At 37.2% G+C, this 15269-nt stretch overlaps 1 protein-coding gene across 5 annotated transcripts in view; it reads left to right on the top strand.

Moving 5' to 3' along the window:
- FOXP2 (forkhead box P2) overlaps nucleotides 1–15269 on the top strand; it is a 503349-nt gene that overhangs the window by 403372 nt on the left and 84708 nt on the right. The window lies entirely within an intron of this gene.

A 15269-nucleotide genomic window follows, 5' to 3' on the forward strand; every position in this document is an offset into this window, starting at 1 on the left:
CCCACAACAGTTCAAACTGGCCATCCAATTTGAGATGTGTAATGTCCTTTGGGGCACCTTCAGAAGGCATTTCATACATCTGGTATGCCAAGACAGTTGACCTTGGCCTATAGAGATAAGAGGCTACATCTGTACAGTAAGCAAGTGAGCATAGACAAGAAAACATCGTAATGTTTACATTTCACGAATTTAAACCTCCAGCTCCCTTCCCCCAACGAAGCCTAATTATTCTTCCCTCTCCCGTTTCTATGGTAGCCGGAAAGACAGCAGAAGAAGGATTCTTGGAGGCTGACAAACAGAGTTGGAAGGGACCTTGGAGGTCTTCTAGTCCAACCCCCCTGCCAAGGCAGGAAACCCTACACCACTTCAGATAAACGGTTATCTAACATCTTTTTAAAAACTTCCAGTGTTGGAGCATTCACAACTTCTGGAGGCAAGTTGTTCCACTGATTAATTGTTCTAACTCTCAGGAAATTCCTCCTTAATTCCAGGTTGCTTCTCTCCTTGATTAATTTCCACCCATTGCTTCTTGTCCTGCCTTCAGGTGCTTTGGAGAATAGCTTGACTCCCTCTTCTTTGTAGCAGCCCCTGGGATATTGGAACACTGCTAACGTGTCTCCCCTAGTCCTTCTTTTCATTGGACTAGACATACCCAGTTCCTGCAACTGTTCTTCATATGTTTTAGCCTCCAGTCCCCTAATCATCTTTGTTGCTCTTCTCTGCACTCTTTCTAGAGTCTCAACATCTTTTTTACATTGTGGCAACCAAAACTGAATGCAGTATTCCAAGTGTGGCCTTACCAAGGCATTATAAAGTGGTATTATAACATTTCACATGATCTTGACTCTATTCCCCTGTTTATACAGCCTAGAACTGTGTGGGCTTTTTTGGCAGCTGCTGCACACTGCAGGCTCATATTTAAAGTTATCCACTAGGACTCTGAGATCCCTCTCAAAGTTACTACTATTGAGCAAGGTACCACATATCCTGTACCTGTGCATTTGATTTTTCTTGCCTAAATGTAGAAGCTTACTTTTTTCACCAATGAATTTCATTTTGTTAGATAGTGCCCAACGTTCAAGTCTATCAAGATCCTTCTGTATCTTAAGTCTATCTTATGGAGTGTTGGAGTGCTGCCAGCTTGGTATCGTCTGAAAATTTGATGACTTCCCCATCCTATCCCCTTGTCCAAATCATTGATGAAGATGTTGAAGAGTACTGGGCCTAAAATAGAGCCTTGGGGTACTCCACTGCATACATCTCCATGTAGATGCAGTTCCATTGAGGACTACATGTTGAATGTGGCTGGTCAGCCAGTTATGAATCCATCTAGTGGTGATGCTGTTTAACCCACATTTTTCTACTTTATCTAGTAATAGATTATGGTCTACTTTATCAAATGCGTTACTGAAGTCCAAGTAAATAATATCAACAGCATTCCTCTGGTCAACTAATTTTGTCACCTTATCAAAGAATGCAATAAGATTAGTTTGGTATGATAGAGCCTCGATGGCACAGTGGTTAGAGTGCAGGACTGCAAGCTACTTCTGCTGCAGCCAGCTCCTTGCAATTTGGCAGATCGCATCTTACCTGGGTCAAGGTTGTCTCGGCCTTCCATCCTTCCAAGGTAGGTAAAATGAGGACCCAAATTGTTGGGGTAATATGACTCCATAAACCGCTTAGAGAATGCTGTAAAGCACTATAAAGTGGTATATAAGTGCTGTTGCTACCTGTTTTTAACAAACCCATGTTGGCTTTTGGTTATTATTTTGTTTGCTTCTAGGTGTTCAATGATTCATTAATTGATTATCTTTTCCAGAATCTTCCCTGGTATTGAGGTCAGGCTGATAGGTCTGTAGTTTCCTGGATCTATTTTTTTTTCTCCTTTTTTGAAGATGGGAACTACATCAGCTCTTTTCCAGTCCTCTGGCAGTTTCCCAGTGCTCTTTGAATGACTGAGTTCAGTGGTTCTGAGAACTCATCTGCCAGTTCCTTCAGAACCTTGGGGTGTAATCCATCCAGTCTGGTGATTTGAACTCGCCTAGGGTAGACAGGTGTTCACTTACCATTTTCTTCCCAATTTTAACTTGTGTTCCTAATCTGTTTTTTGTGGTGCTGTTTTTGATAGGTTGGACTGGTTTTTCCCTTTGTGACAGATGCAAAAAAATGAGTTAATTAGTTCTGTTTTCTCCCTGTTGCTTGTCACCTTCTTGCCACGTTCTCCCACCAATGGACCAATTGCTTCCTTGAGTTTTTTTTGTTAACATGTTAGAAAAAGCTTCTTTTGTTATTTTTTACTTTTGTCGCAAGCCTTTGTTCATTGTGAGCCTTAGCTTTCCTCACTTCATCTTTACAGGCTCGGGCTATTTGCTGATATTCTGCCTTAGTTATTTGCCTCTTTCCACTTTTTATACTTGTTCTTTTTGTCTTTCAATTTGTCAGAAAGTGAAGCCATGCTGGTTTCTTTTGAGAGCTGTTATTTTTTTCTTCTTTGGTATTGTGCTAGACTGGGCTTTTATAATCTCACTTTTCAAAATTTCCCAAGCTTCTTGTTTTCCACTTAAGGATTCTCATCAATGAAATCCTTCCCAAGCTTTCTAAGTTTATTGACATTCGCTCTCTTAGTCCAAGACACTAGTTTGACTTTGTTCTACTACTTGTGCTTACATAACGTTGAATTCCAATATTGCATGATCACTTGCCCCCAAGGTTCCTGTAGCTTCAACACCTTCTATCATTTCATCTCTTTAGTGAGAATTAAGTCCAATATGGCTGATTCCCTTGTTCCCTTCTCTACCTTTTGGCAAACAAAGTTGTCTGCTAGTTTTGTTAGGAACCTGTTGGATCTTCCACTTGGTGCAGAGTTTGTCTCCCAGTTGATGTCAGGGTCATTGAAATCCCCCATTACTACTGTGATGTGCTTCCTCATACCTTAGTTAGCTAACTTGCAAAAAGTTCACCTGTTTCCTCTGTTTGGTTGGGTGGCCTATAGTATAGACCAATGGCAATGTCATTTCCCCCCCTTTAATATTGACCCAAATGCATTCAAGATAATTTTCATCATTGTTGTGCTCTATTTCTGTAGAGATGTAGTTATTACTTATATATAGTACAACTCCACTCCTCTTTTATTTGGTCTATTTCTTTTAAATAATTTAAATCCCTCTCGCTGTATGTTCTATTTGTGGGTTTCATCCCACCAAGTTTCCGTAATGGCAACAATATCATATACATAAGGATTATTAATTTTAGCTACAAAAATTAAGACAACTTTAGATGGTACCTAAAGGGTCTCTATGTTATCATTTTGCAATTGTCTGGAATTGTGCAGCATTGATCTAGTAACCACTTTAGTAAAAGGTTAGCTATAAAATGAGTTCATCTAATAATATTCAGGTAGTTTGGTTAGGTTTTAGCATATGGATTTGATTTCTGTAAAAAAAAAAACTTGGAAAATCTAGTTTTTATCAGTTGACTGCCAAAAAGAAAAAATAAGGATAAATAGGAAGAAATTGCTGTCTCTCTTTTTCTATGGTATCCAGCTACTTTTATCTGAAATCCTATTTGGAGTAATTTTATTCAAGAGCTGACCAAGTAGTCAGATTGCATTCCATTTTTGGCTTCCCTGCTGAGTTAGTACCTTATTATTTTGGCAGTTTTCATGATGAGTGCAATCTATCAGAATGAAACTACCCACTTGTACAGGCTGGCAACTGTTCCTATAGAACTGTTGCTATAGGTCAGGTCCACACCAGAAATTGATCTAGAATGGCCCATTACCTATATATTTTTGCACAAAGTCTAGCCTATATACATCAAAATTATACCAAAGGATACTTGAACAGCTGACCCTGGGTCACAAATAAATAAAATAAGATGAAAATAAACATGGCAAGTTTGCATCTATGGGATATGTAGTTGTGAGATATTGTAATTCTGTAATATTAACTGTGGGCAAGTAGCTATAAACATTTTGTCAAGTATCTCACTGTTTAGAATACTGACAGAAAAAAAGCAGAAGTAGTTGAGTTCTCTTCAATCCACAGTGAAGACAGAAAACTATATTTTTACAATAAAGCATTTTACAAAGCGAGCAAAACCCTGGGTTTGATAGGACTGGATTTTATCCTTGTGGTAGTACTAAGGGATCTAGAACTTTTAGACTCCGACCATTGGCCTTGCCTGCTTCTCCTCCAGGGTTCTGCCTCCGCAAATTAACCTCCAGCTTTTCTCCTTGGCTGGCCCGCCCCCATCCTTTTGTCCTGGCCAATGGGCCTCAGCCCCTCCATGCCCTTTGGCGCAGCCCATTCCCCAAAATAGCAATCCAAGGGATGGAAGGGATCCCAGAGTTGTCATATAATACAACTCCCTGCTCCAGCAGGAGACCTTATATCACCTGGGTTACTTTGGTGCCTCTAACAGAGATAAAATTCCCAGAAAGGGGAAGGAGTTTACTAGGTCAAGGCTGCCATGCAGAAGAAGGCAGAGATAGTGCTCGATTTATGATCACAATTGAATTTTGGTTGCTTAGCTAAGGGGCTTGGGCTAGATGACCTCCAGGGTCCCTTCCAGCCCTGGATTGCTGTACTGTTTCAAAGCGTCCTCTGAAGCTGCGTCTAATGCCAGAGTTTGTGGTCCTTCCTTTTCCTCTCCCTCCCTCCATCCATCCATATCTCATTCATTTTCCCTTCCCTTCCCTCTTCCTTGCTTCCTTCCCGCTTTCTTTCTTTCTTTCTTTCTTTCTTTCTTTCTTTCTTTCTTTCTTTCTTTCTTTCTTTCTTTCTTTCTTTCTTTCTTTCTTTCCTTCCTTCCTTCCTTCCTTCCTTCCTTCCTTCCTTCCTTCCTTCCTTCCTTCCTTCCTTCCTTCCTTCCTTTCTTTCTTTCTTTCTTTCTTTCTTTCTTTCTTTCTTTCTTTCTTTCTTTCTTTCTCTTTCTCCTCCTCTCTCCCTTTTCTTTCTTGTCTCTCTCTCTCTTTCTCTTTCTCCCTTCCCTTCCTCCTTCCCTCTCTCCTTCTAAGGCTAGGGTACCCACCTGAAACAAAAACTCCTTTGGATGAAGCTGGCTTATTTACGCCCCACCCCCACCCTCACTCTTCCCTTCCCATTCAATGTCAGGGAGGCAGCATTAGGTACTGGGGAGCTTCCACCCCTTCCCTTCCTTCTCCTAATAAGTGGCTGAGTTTGTTTGGCTGCAGCACCTCCCCGAAAGCCCCCCCCAGCTCCTGCATCGATTGTGCCACGGCTTCTGGCTTCCAGAATTGGCAGTCAGCTGATTGGCTGGCAGCGAACTGTCCCGTGCGTCCAAAAGCCCAAGACAAACCATATTTTAGCGAATGGGATGTGCCAAAGGGCGTGGGATGGAGGGGCCAAGGCCCATTGGCCAGGGCAAAAGGACTGGGGCGGGCCAGCTGAGGAGAAAAGCTGGAGGTCAGTGCGCGGAGGCGGAACCCTGGAGGAGAAGCAGTTATGGCCAACGGTAGGAGCCTAAAAGTCCCATTCTGGCACTAGGACATTTAGGACAAATGGATATATACAGGTAGTCCTCGACTTACAGCAGTTCGTTTAGTGATATTCAAAGTTACAGTGGCACTGAAAAATGTGACTTATGACTGTTTTTCATAGTTATGCTTGGCAACCGGTTCCCTTTTATTTACCTTTGCTGGATCCTGGGGTCATATGCCTTTTGGGATCCTCTGACCAGCAAGTCAATGGTGAAGCCCGATTCACTTAACAACCAAGCTACTATCTTATCAACTGCAATGATTCACTTAACAAGAAAGAAAAGTTGTAAAATGTAGCAAAGTTCACTCAACACACATATCTCACTTAACAACAGAAATTTTGGGCTCAATTGTGATCCTAAGTCAGAGACTACCTGTGTTACTTGTAATGAAAATTCTGCTCTGTCTAATGGTGGAGGGGAATGTTCTCAATGTTTACCTTTTGGGTGCATTTTGAGTGCTTCACATGTACTTTGCAAATTAGTTAACATAGTCTACTTACATTTATTTCCTTGTATTTCTGGTCACTACCAATACTGTGGTTGAGCTGAATCTTAGAGTATTAGAAACTGTATCTTTCAAATTTGGGTGGACATGTTGGGAATATATTTGTACATTACTAGCATAGTTGAACTTTATATCTTATTTCTATGAAAACAGTCAGGTGAGAGATAAAAGGGTACTAAGGATTTGTTTACATGATCAGAGATACTCAAAGAAATAGTAGAGGTTATTTCCTTAAATAAACTTGTTTCTATATCAGCTCACAAAGAATTCTACAACTTTTCCATTGCTTAGACCTATCATATATTGTGTTTTTATAACTACCAATATATCCACTTGTCAAGCAATATTTGTACAGGTTATGAATCGGAATAAGCCAAAATACATCTTGTGGCAAAGCATGGGATATTTCATTCAGTGTTTTAGATAGTCAGAAATTTTATCCAGTCTATTTGGATCTGCCTCGCAACAGGGGTCCCTAAGTCTTTTTTTCCTTACGTTTTCACTATTGGTTGAAACTGGGTGATGCCATGATAATCAGAGGCTGCCATGATAATCAGAAAAGTAAGTTTTAAACTGAAATTATTTCCCTGATATTTATATTAATCATAATAGCAAATGCAAAACAAAATTAACCAATAAATGTAAAAATATTTATAGTGTCCACCTCTGATGAAGCTGTTGCAGAAATGAGAAATGTTTATATTTACAGAATATAAATATACATAATGACTAACCAAAATAATGTTCTGAAAGTGACTACTGATTTACCTGGCAAATGCACAGTAACCTGGTGTGTTACTCATGGCAGGCATGAAAACTTTGAATGAATCACTGACATACAATGCTTAGCGTTGTTTTTTCCAATGAGTCAATATAGGCAGTGAAAGATGTGCACCTGTCATTTAAGTTTTACATATTTATTGTAAGAATTAAAAGTTCAGTTTGATTTGCCAGATAAATTGCACGTTTCCCCTTCTTGATCCTGAATTCTTCCAAGAAGAATTGCTCTTTCATTGGTAATAATTGATTTTCAACTCATTCTTAAGAAGTGACATAGACGAAAATATGATTGTCCATAGAGTAGCTAAAATATACAACTTGAAATCTGATATCTTACTCTGTTTGGCTTATATCAAAAAGCCCATATGTGCACTGACCACAAACAGAGAAAATTATGAAACAAAGTCATTTTCCCCCCCTATCAGAATAGCACTATATGCAGTGTAGCAGGAAATGGTTTTGCATGACAGTACACATGTAAATGTCATTGCATATGTCATTTACCCGGTATAAGTCTGTAATGTAAGATTCAGGATGGCAGTGGATAAATCTGTTTCTGTTACACCAAATAAAATGCTCTTAGTAAAAAATGGCTAGCAATCCCCTCCTCCCTCTCCCCAATGTATAAATGATACAGAGTAAGTAAGAAAACAAAACCAGCAAAAATAAACCATTTCTCAAGCCATAATATTTGCAAGACAGGTAATCTCAATTGCTGGAAAAGGAGTAGTTCATTGTTGCGCTGCAAAAAAAACTTGAAATATAAAGGCAACTGACTCCAAGCTATGAAAAAACAGCCAGCAAATTTACCTACAGACAGAAGATGCATCGAAGCAATAAACGGATTATACAAGTCTTACACATGCAATCTGATTATTCTGACCAAAGTGTTAATTGGATCCTAACTGCCAGATCTGATATCTGTAGTCTTGTAGTGGGAAACCTTTCAAAGTGATGAACTGTAATTCACTGAGCTGCTTGAAGCACTTGTAATTTACTGCATGTCGTGCTACGAAGAGCCTGACCTAATGGACTTTATATTACCTGGAACGCTGGAAACCTTTAAATGAAACTGACTGGCAAAAGTAATAGAGAAAGTCCATTGTGACTCGGGCAACAAAACTATATCTTAAGAAGGGTTTTATTTTTATAGGAGGCTTGGTCATTAATTCAGAAACAGGTTAAACCAAATCAAATATTTATGGCAGAATATGTTTCATATTATGGTCTTGAATCAACAGATATAGTTACTTTTAACCAGATATTATAAATATTAAGAAAGAATTCTGAATTTAACCCCATCTTAAGTATAGTAGATCTGATAGGCAAGTATAGAATTAATTTTCTTGTGGGATTCTACAATGGAATAAATCTGTAATATTTTATTAATAAAATGTTAAAAGGTATCTGAGAATGAACTGACTTCACAGAAAAAAGAACACATTAATCAAAGGGAAAAACAATAAAGCATTCTATTATAAGCTATCACATTTTCAGGAAATTAGTTATTTAGGTACATTTGCATCTTACTTTTCCATGTGCCCAAGGCAACTTACAAACCATATAAGATGGATGGATGGATGGGTGGATGGATGGATGGATAGATGGATGGATGGATGGACAGATATAATTATTAAGGTACATTTACATCTCACCTTTCCACATGACATGCCCAAGGCAACTTACAAACCATATATACATAGTTTTTCTTTGCACAGAAAAAAGAACGAGGTCCAGTAAATAAAATTTGCAGAAGAAGAAGAGAATGATACCAAGAGAGAGACATCATGAAAATAATTGCATGCAGGAAAGACAGATGTGCTAAACACATGTCATCTACACTCATTTCAGAATATCGCAGTTTCAAGAGATTTTTAGTCCCCGATATTACTTGTATTAAATCTACTAATGACTGAATTTCTAATTCAGGAATGATTAATACAGTAGAACCTGGTCATGAACGCTTCTGACCACGACCAAATTGGGTTCCGACCAAAAAATTCACAAAATTTTTGAATCTGGTCATGAACACATACTCGGGTAGCAATCAAACACAGCCGCAGCCGATTTCCCCTTCTGCGCCATTTTTTTAATAAGCGCCAAATTTCCTGTTGTTTGTTTCCTAGAAAAGAAAATGAAGAAGCGGGCAGGCGAGGGGTAGAAAAAGCAGACCCTTGGCTTGCGCTGCCACTCAGCTGCTGCTGGGCTGGGGATTTTGCTCCTCTGCCCCGCTAGTCGCCCGCCACCGCCTCCTTCTTCTTCTGACTGCCACTTTAGTTCTCTTGCTCCCTTGGTCACTCCTGCCTTGGGCCTCTCGCTTGCAGGGCTTGGAGAAAAGACTGGCTGGGAGCTTCTTCGCAGCTTCTATAGCCACCTTGGCTGCCTCAGGTGCTCTTGGCTTACCTTTGCTTGTCAACAACCAGAGCAGCATCTGCAACCCCAGGGAGAGACCCACAAAGCATCTTGGGGGGGGGTGTAGTATTTCCTCTTTAGCAAAGAGGTGGAGGAGAGCAGGAAAAGAGATCAAGCTGACTTTCAAGGCTGGACGAGTGGGGAGACCGCGCAAATTGGCGGAACCAGCCGGGCGTGGCGGGTATCCCTGTGAGATGCAGAAGGCAAACTTAGCTGGAAGTAACTGCGGAGAGGGGCTGCCTGCCCCCTCATCCCCGAGTTATGAGCCAAACCTTTTCCAGGGTTTGGTTTTAAGAAATGCTCAGCTGTAACTTTCCCCCTCTACATCCTTTCTCTCATGTCTTTGTTCAGCTTCTTTAAACTTTCGGCCCCTCGGAGTTAGCTACTCCATGTTTGTTTAAAGGCTCGGGTTATGACCAAATCGGGCTGCGACCAAAGTTATGGAAGGAATGATGGCCGTCACCAGAGGTTCTACTGTAAGTTATGTTTAAAAATTATATAAATCGTGCATTGTATTTCTCTTTCCTATGGCACATAACATTTGTATTCAGAATAAGTTCAGTTTTTGGAAGCGGTGGCAAAGATTTGGATTTGTTTTATTTGTGCTTTGTTTTCTCCCCATTATTTACTCCTCCTCTTCTTTCTTTCACCTTTTCTTCCTCCTTTCTCTCTCTCTCCTCCTTATTAGCATGTCTTATAAAAGATATAAGTCTGAAAGTGCTGTTTGGAATATTACTTTCCTTTAGCTACAAAATATTCTGAGGGTGTTGTTTACCCTCATAACCCAGCATGTTAAGCAGCATACACACTGGCAAACCAGACCAAAATCTTTGATCTGTACTTATTAGCTGGGCTATTCATACAAAGTAATTGCTCAGCCTTTGGTACAAAGCTCTCTGTAAAACTACCTCAGTTTTCCCTTTTCTTCCCGTCTGCTTCCATTGAAGTTGACCTCTGTCAGTTGGAGAGCCTCATCAGTGACTCCAAGTGCAGTGAGAGCATCTTAATGATCTGGAATTCTTCTGAGAAGTTGGTGATGTTTTCTCATCAGGATCCAATTTAGAGTGCTTTGTTCCATTCTTGAACTATGGAGCCAAAGAAAAACAAGTCAGTTTACTGAGAGTTACACTCCTGCAGGAGCTTTTAAGGGCTACCTTATCCCTCCCGCCTTCTTTTTCTTTTTTTCTTTTGTCTCTCAAAAGAGTAATTAGCAAACAGCCAGAAAATAAAAATAACAATGATTTATGCTAATATTCAGTAACAATGTGGGGAAAAACAAAAGCCAAAAAATTAATAATAATAACAAATCACACTGCACTGCCCTGACAATACAGTGCAACAGACAAATCCCTGTAAATGTTGCTCACAGCTCATTTTGTACTGTTGTGCCTTGATAGATTCACTATTTCATAATTGTAATATTTCGAATAGCAGAGTTCAGTGCAAAGCATAGAGAACTGAGAGACTAATCGCTGAAATTTTGCTGTTCATTTTATGTGCAGATGTTTATGGTGAGGCTGTTTTATAAATGCTTATTACTGTTAGCCCTTCTAAGTGTAATTTTCAGTAAGGGAAAAAAATTCTGCAATTCAACCACCATTCCTCTCTATTCACCGCACTTGTCAATCAGCTAGTTGCTGTATCTACAGGAATGGAGGTGTTATATTCTGGCAATTATCATGTCATATACTTGAAAATGTAAATGAATGTGTGTGTAAAATTAAATTTATGGGTTGTCAGCGAAGAATAAGAACCAGGAGAGCAATTACTTCTCTGCTTTCATCTTTTGAGCTCTGATACATCAAGCAGAAAACCATGCAGCTAAATGTTGGAATTAGCATTGTGCAGGTCCTGGAATGAATGGGCCAGTGTCTTTTGCTGCTTTTTCTGGTTCTTTGTTTTGGAGAGCAGTGAAATTAAGATGATTATCATCCATCAATCTATGAAAGCATGAAAGGAGCTTCTTTCTCATATTTATTTTTGCTTTCTTAGAGAAGTGTCTTTTATCAGGACAGCTCTTCCTTTATTGAAATTAATATTATTTGGCTAATTCTGTGAGCTGCTTCAAAAATCACCTCTGTGTATTGTAAGGAATTGCAAAGGGTGAAAGTGGAAAATTGTGTGTGTTACTGAAATCTGTTTAAAATATAGAATGGAAAGACTAATGTAAACAGGATTAATTATACTCAGTGCGTATAAATGGGGAATCCTAATGATAAGCTGAGGACTGTTATGGTATACAAAAAAATTGTTAAAATACAAGAAGACATCAAAAAACATAAAACAGAAATTAGATGTCAGAAATGTGCTGATTTCTGCATAGTTATTGATTAAGATGAAAGATATATAGCTTCCAATAAAATTAAACACTCGAGCCTATAAGGTAATATTGATTTTGGCATGATTCTGTTTATTATCATGTGTTAAACATTAGCGTTTTGTAGATAAAAGTTTTAGGAACTATGCAGAAAAGGAGGGGGAGATTCTGTAACTTATTTTCAATGATTTCAAGAGTGTAATGAATAATGGTGTAGATTTGTTTGAATATGAATGTGCAGTGGGACGGAGTTTGACCTTCAGCTGTGATTTCAGTTCATCAGGATTAGTCAAGCTAGGCGATCAAGACTGCTAATGCATAATGATTTATAAAATGAAAAATGTGTAGTGACCATGCAAATGTTTCAGCTAATCAAAGAGAGGAACTTTAGCTTTGAGAAGAAAGAAAAACAAGGGCATGTCAAGGCCTAAACCAAAGACGTATGTAAAATAATCTGAGCGGTTTGATTAGCCAGAGTGAGATTAGAAGTTGCATTTGGGGTCCCTTGAAAGCATATGGTGCAGCATGTTCTGTAACACCTACAATCTATACTGTTAAAATAATAAGAACAGCTTGCAACTGTAAATAGAAACTATTTAATCTTTTCTAATGTGTTTACATGTAATTAATTGAGAAGTACATGTAAAGCAAGCACTGAAACAGGCAGTGTTCTTCACAACCACAATAAGACATCTGATAATATTGACTTAATTAAAACAATTTCCCTTTAAATGTAGCAGGCATAAATTGTGCTTCTTGAAGGCAACAATTTGATTAACAATTTATTTTTCACTATTGCTCCATTCACTACAGTTGTAACTCTTACTATTTATTATATTTAAATCTAATATTTTCTTTATAAACATGATTTAAAGTACAGAAAAATATATATTGAAGCTGGCATGATTTCCTGCACATCCTTTGTACAATAAGACAATGCTTCCTGGAGTATTTGTTTAACAATGTCTACACTTAATAAGTTTTGGGAGAAAATAGTGGACTATATAAATGTGTCTGTGCGACAAAAGCTAATTTTTTTAGAGAATATTATTCTCTATAATATACCTAGCACAAGGAACTTGATAACTGGATAACGTAAATGCATTCTTCATGCCCTTACATATAACTAAAAGACTGATATTGTAACATTGGAAAGATAAATGAACTCCATTTACTCAATGGATTACACTTGCTACTTATGAGCAGATTGCCTATAGAGTTTGTGTGGATAAATATAATGACACCCATACTTGCATAATATTTGTATTAGATAATTATATATAGAATTGTAACTCTTTATTGTAATTACATATACTTTTTCTGTTATATTTTTCACTAATTTTAAGCACGTTATGCACTTTAATTTTTGTTATTTTAAAAGCAATAAAACATTAAAATAACACATCATTGTACAACAATTTCTCCTCTATAATAAATAATACATAGAGCCAAATGTATGCATATTATTTTATTAATTGTTGTCTTTTTATTAGATATAATGGTATGCTTTTGAATTGTAGCCATTGCCCATTCGGACAAATGAAATATATGCAATATTTCTACTTTTCCAACATCAAAAAAGATCATGCATGGAATCCTGACGTAGATAGGTCATTTTATCATTCTAATATAACATATTAGTAAAAACGTCCATCTTTATGTAGCCTACAAGATGCAAAGGTACAATCTTCAATAAATCTCTATATAATCCCAGAACAGAAAAAAATAAAAAAGGAGAAGAAGCAGAAAAAGCTAAAAGTGCAACAAGAAAAAGAAATAGATGAAAACGGTGGAGGGTAAAAGATGTAAAGACATAAAGTAGTTTCCAATAGTCTTTATAGCAGTTATAAGTATAATTACATTTTAACTGCCATCCCTAAAAGTTACATCATGATTTCTTTCTATAATCTATCTTGCATAATTATCAAAATAATCAATCATTGTGATTGATTTCAATATGCAATGAAAAACTTGATGCAGCCCTTGAATCCAGTTTTAATGTAAATTTGTTTTATTTTACAGCATGGGAACAATTTATTAAGGATTCTATTCCATTAATATACAGTATTTAGTAGAACCAGAATGTGCCTAAGAATATGTAGGACAGTTTATAATAACTGTGTTAAATGTTAAAAAATTTCTGGTATTTTCCAGTTTAATCTTTATGCTGTCTTGAATTTGCTGTAGCCTTAGGAAAGTTATACATTCTTAAAGAAATAAGTACTTCCTCACAATATAAAAAGTATGCTACTACACTTACACCTTATATTACGAAAGTTATTTTTTGCATGAAGGAATAAATGTTGCTTTCTTCATTTCAACACAGTTTCTTCTAAAAGGACCAAATTAGATACTTCAGGCCTTGCAGAATTGTTGCTGCAATGTATTTCTTGCTGTAGGTAGAAAAACTAATGAATTCATATTTAGTAGCATCAACTTTTATTTTACAGTTCTTTCTGTTCTCATGATTTGTTTGTCTTAAGAATGTAAGAACAGAGATATGCTTTCATCTAAAATCTATATTCTCTAAAAGATCATTTACAGTAGGGTTATACACATGTACTTTTATATTTTGAGAAACAGTCTGGATTCTTTATCCTTTTGTTTTTGTAGTATTATGACATAAATGATTGTACCATATTGAAAGCCTGCCATGTGATTGTCTATTTTTAAATGCCCATTTATCCTACCCAACGTTAAAAATGTCTAGCAATAATTCACAAAACATATGAAATGTAAACTTTTGAGCTTGATAAAATCTGATGTGTCTAGAATTAGTGTGCCACAGTTCTGAGGTCTTAAAAAACAGATCAGCATCAAAAAGGGATTCAAACAAAGTTAAATCCATATTTTAAAATGCTTGGCCTACCCCTTTCTTCCAGGCACGTATAACTGGAAGTTAAGTCCTATTAAACAAAGTGAGACTTTTGAGTAAAGAGGACATGGTTCGAGTGTGATGGATTATGGATCTTAGCATACAATTAATAGCAAACTGTTGGTGCCAAGAAGATCAGCAAATTTTGTGTGTGTGTGTGTGAATCATTATAAACTCTGCAGTCCTATTTTATTTAAACTAAAGATTTATTGTTTTAAAACAGATAACAGTATTTCCATTTGTATCATAGATTTTTTTCCTACGAATTAATATGAGAAGCTGTGACTCAAATTAAAAGCTAAACTGTTTATAAAAATATTATTAGTCCACCAAGTTTCTTTTTTCTCTACTAAAATATCTGATGACTGTTGCTTCATATTATGAGGCAGCTCTCTTATGAAACATTCCTTCCCCTGAAATCTCTTTTGATATTCCAAACGGTTCTCACGACCCATGGGAGTAGAGACCTGGCTAGATGGCTCAACGGTTAAAGCCATTTTTCATTCTCCCTTCACTTTGATTGTATTTTGGATATTTAGACTATTGTTATTACAGTTTTTTTATATCTGAATTTGCTATTTTTATTTTTTATCTTTAATATAGAAAAAGATGTTTATCTGGGCTGTGCACCACCCAGAGTTGCCTTTAGTGAAATTTGATCGATACATAAAAAAATAATGTTAATAGTTCATGTTACTCTGACCCCATTCTATATTATTGAGGGTTGTAATGATAAGAACCATGAAACTTTATAATGTTTTGTCAATGAAGTAAGTTGCATCAGTTGCTGAGGACTAGGTCCGTGGTTGCTTTTTTCAAGAGTAGTAATATGCTTGTTGTGTATTATAAGTAAATATAAAGAAATGGTGGGTTAAAGA

Source organism: Pseudonaja textilis, chromosome 5, assembly GCF_049901715.1.
Source record: "Pseudonaja textilis isolate UNSWEBS1 chromosome 5, rPseTex1.2, whole genome shotgun sequence".
Taxonomy (NCBI): Eukaryota; Metazoa; Chordata; class Lepidosauria; order Squamata; family Elapidae; genus Pseudonaja; species Pseudonaja textilis.